The sequence below is a fragment of the Parasteatoda tepidariorum genome, chromosome 2 (genome assembly GCF_043381705.1).
Source record: "Parasteatoda tepidariorum isolate YZ-2023 chromosome 2, CAS_Ptep_4.0, whole genome shotgun sequence".
Lineage (NCBI taxonomy): Eukaryota > Metazoa > Arthropoda > Arachnida > Araneae > Theridiidae > Parasteatoda > Parasteatoda tepidariorum.
This window is the reverse complement of record NC_092205.1, coordinates 20,225,986-20,230,562: the sequence shown is the minus strand read 5'-3', so window position 1 is coordinate 20,230,562 and position 4,577 is coordinate 20,225,986. Positions and strand designations below refer to the sequence as shown.

General features: G+C 23.8%; 1 protein-coding gene across 1 annotated transcript in view; it reads left to right on the top strand.

The window, feature by feature from the left end:
* The first annotated feature begins 2,144 nt into the window (after positions 1–2,144).
* The window catches only part of LOC107445200 (uncharacterized), a 22,798-nt gene continuing 20,365 nt past the window's right edge, over positions 2,145–4,577 (top strand). Inside the window, exon 1 of the mRNA XM_016059545.4 lies at positions 2,145–2,349. The gene's annotated coding sequence lies outside the window, so the exon portion shown is untranslated. The remainder of the gene's footprint in view (positions 2,350–4,577) is intronic.

Sequence of the window (4,577 nt, the reverse complement as noted above, 5' to 3'; positions counted from 1 at the left end):
ATAAGGTCAAGAAAACTGAGATGGGCACAGTAGGCCTAGGCCCTCTATGGGCTGTCGTGAAACTGAGTTAAGTTTAGTAGAATGAAACATTCCGTACTTATGTGGTTAAGCCATGGCTTAATCCATGGTTTAACCACATAAAAATGTGATACTTTATTCATGGTTATAAGAATGGACTATACCATTTCGCAATGATTTATACTATTTTCATTTCGATTTTTTTTTCCAAAAAAATAAATAAATAAAAATCTAATGAAAAAGTGGTATTTGTCACACATTAGTCTCAGAACAGGGGCAAATATAACAAATAACTTTTGATCTAATAATCTCATTTTCTCAAACTAAAATGGCTATATAGAATCTCAACGATTCTTGGGAGTAACCTTTAATGTGTTGAAATATTTGGTGCTGATTATATTTTAGGTCATGAAATAGGACACAAAAACGAAATCTTTTTTCTCTTCTTTTAAGATTTTTTATTTCTGACCTTAATTAGGCCCATAGTCACTATCTGGAAAATATGTACTATTAAATATTAGGAAACAAAAAAAATTCATTTATCCAAAGATAATTCAATGTAAAAAAATTTCTATTTTATTTATTATACTTTGTGTTTATTATTTTAATTATCTGTTATATTTATTATTTTAATTATTTGTTATATTTATTATTTTAATTATTTGTTACATTTATTATTTATTACTTTAATTATTTGTTATATTTATTATTTCAATTATTTGTTATATTTATTATTTTTTAGTAAGTATGAAAATATTTTAAATAAGATATACAAATTTCCGCATCATTTTTAATTAAGTAACTTAAAATCAGAAATATCCAATTTTAAACAAACTTCGTCACATATTTCTTGAAAAAAATTTATTTGCATTTGAATAAAAGTTTAAATATTTATCATCAGTGTCTTACTTAAATTAAAAGACAATGTTTAATTGTGTAAAGCATTTAGTACAATTTATAAAATTTATGTAACTCCAGATTTATTTTTAATTTAAAACCTTTTAAAACGTTGAGTTTATCTGTAAAAGTGTTTTTAAACTTTGCAATATCTTTTTTTAATTATTTTTTTTAACTTTCCTTCATTGGGAAATGTTTTAAATAAAAAACGAAAATTCGAGTGTTTGTAATTTCTTTCAATCTAAACAACTGATGTTAAAAAAGTTTTTTGCATGTCCATTTCTGCGATAATATTTTAAATAAATACCGATGTTATGCCTTTTTTTCCCCTTAACCAGTTTGTGTATTTTATGAAGAAAAAAATGATAACACCATAATAGAAAATATTACTCTCCGTAAACATTTTGAATTCAAATGCCTAGGGCATTTTTGAATTTAAAAATGATTTAGTTTATTTGTTTTGTTTCTTTTTAATCATTTTACTGACATTTTAAAAAATAACCGCTAAACATATCGTTAAAATAATTATACAATAGAATAAGTCCAAATTTTTATTATTGTTGAAAATAATAAATCCTTTTTATCAATAAATTTATTTAATAGCAAAATATTTTAAATTTAAAAAAAAGCCTTTCAGAAACAGTGATTAAAAATAATTTAATCGTCACAAGATTGAGACTTATTTACGATAGTATTTGAAGATCAAGACATTATCTCCAAAAATTATCACAATTCCAACAAAATATAGTTAAAGGAAATGATTTTATCAAAAAATCAAATATTTATTAGCATTTTTGTAATAATGTTTTAATAAATGATTGTTTAATAAATAAATCCATTTCACGATGCATTGAAAACATAAACCAGACAAATAAAAAAAATAACAAAAATAAATAATATGCATAGTCCGATTAAACAAAAACTTAAGAAGCATTCCGATATAAGAACAATAAATATTGGTCACCTAAGCATGACACAAAATTCATGACTTTCAGTTTTCATTTGAATTTTCTTAAATATACATATTTTTTAATTTCCATATTATTCCCTAAATAGACATCGTTTGACAGGTTAAGCTTTAAAGCTCAGTGCATCCGGAAAAGAATATGACATGCTTGAGGAAGAGAATAGTTGTAGGACGAACCTAAATCCAAACGAAAATTGAGGCATTTCGGTTGCTTTGACTTGGAAATCACGGCCCATAAAGCGTGCCTACTGACTCCCTCTACGGCTCATTCCCTTCTCATCCCTAGGCACAGATACAGTTACGGCTTAACTGCCTTCATTTAGAACAAGATTCTTAGTGATCAAAACCCAACCAGACATGGATGTAGTTTAACGATGATAATATTGGGAATCGTTTGTGTTTAATTTTCGTTGAGTTTTGTTATCGTCTGCAAAAGGATTGTAAAGTTTAGTTGACTTAAGTTTAAGGTAAGCTTTTTTTTTCTTTCTCTTTCTCTTTTTTTTAAAAATAGTTTTTGATTTTTGTTTTTAAAGTGCGTCATAAATATGTGTAACTTCTCTTCAATCTTTTTTTTTAACGCGCTTATGTTTAACTTTTGGTTAGTTTTGTTATCGTCTGAAACAATATTGAATAGATCAGCTGCTTTGAGTATTTTTTATTTTTAACTTTTTGATTTTTCCATCAAACAATAAAGCAAAAATTTATGAAATAAAATAGATAATTCTGAGAAGTTGTAGGTAAGTGCATAATTACTTTCTTTTCTCATACAAATACTCCATTAAAAGTTTTTTTATTTAACTAATATATGTTATGCAAAATTAATTTGATTTTATGTTGTACTCTTCAAAAATAATTTAATTGTTTTCAAAATATGACGGATGAAAAAATCATATTTAAATAAAAACCAGATATTTGAAATATTTAATCTTTCTTACACATAGTAAAAAGGAAACAGCATTGATTTTAAGGCATTTTTTTATCTTTACGCTAAGTTTTATTTTAAATTCTGATTGAAATTTTAACTAAAGAAAATAAACATAACTGAAGACAAAGTATTTAACTTTGAATACTTTAAGAGTTATGTAAATTTATAAAGAGATATTTATTTGAAATAATAAAAGAAATTTTCAAAAAAATTTAACAAGAAATTTTTTATTTTGTTTATTGTTAATATTCATTGATTTTTGATAATTTCTTTCGTGAATTAGTTTCTCTTTTAAAATTTTAATATGAGAATACTTTTGGCCACTCAAATATAAATCTCTTGTACCAACAAAATGTACTTTTTTGACAAAATGACTTACCGCAGTAATTTTTATTGTTAATAACATATTTTTAATTGACAAAATTTTAAAATTTCATTACAACTTAAAGAGTTTTCTAAACAAAATTAACAGATTAGCAGAATTAGCAGATTAACAGAATTAACAGAATTAACAGATTAACAGAATTAACAGATTAACAGAACTAACAGATTAACAGAATTAACAGATAGACAGAAATTCTTGGATAAAGTAAAAAGATTCTTTTAAACAAATAATTATTTAATACTTTTCAAGAAAATCAGAAATTACTATTTCATTCTTACAATTGAAGACCTGGGGGTGTAAAAAGGGGTAATACATATATTTGTTACCTAGATATAAACAGATTCATACTTTTATAAAGGCCTATTTACTATTCCATAGTTCAAATTGTAAAATTTATTGCTAGATATTTTTTGAGCAGAATTAATGCTTTTGTTGGGTTTAATTATTTTCCGAAGAAAAGTGAAAATAAATTAAATGAGTCTAATCACTTATTATTCCCGGAGGTCTGTAATTCATAGCATAAATGCATTATCTTTGTTGTATGTTTTTCCATTATCTTTGTTGTATGTTATTTAATGCCATTTTAAACCCTTCTAGTAAATTTACATTTTCTTTATTTAAGTTTTTCTTCGTTTTTAAATTTCAATTTTAGGAGAAACAATCATTAATAAGTTTTCACAATTGGTAAATAAACAGAAAATTTATTTACTATATTTGTTAGCATCATTAATAACTTTTACAATTCAAAAACATCAAATAAACATTAACATTAAAATTATTTACAATATTTGGAAAAGTCATTCACAACTATTTTTTTTTAATTTAAAAGCGTTAAATGAATATTAGCACTAAAATATTATATACTAATTTGGAAAAGCCTTATATAGCTTTTAAATATCTTGAGCGTTAAATAAATATTAACATTAAAATTATTTACTATATTTGTTGGAGTCATAAGTAACTTTCATAATTCACGCGCATTAAAAAAACATTGAAATTATTTATTATATTTGCTGGAGTCATAATTAACTTTCATAATTCACGCACATTAAAAAAACATTGAAATTATTTATTATATTTGCTGGAGTCATAATTAACTTTCATAATTCACGCGCATTAAAAAAACATTGAAATTATTTATTATATTTGCTGGAGTCATAATTAACTTTCATAATTCACGCGCATTAAAAAAACATTGAAATTATTTATTATATTTGCTGGAGTCATAATTAACTTTCATAATTCACGCGCATTAAAAAAACATTGAAATTATTTATTATATTTGCTGGAGTCATAATTAACTTTCATAATTCACGCGCATTAAAAAAACATTGAAATTATTTATTATATTTGCTGGAGTCATAATTAACTTTCATAATTCACGC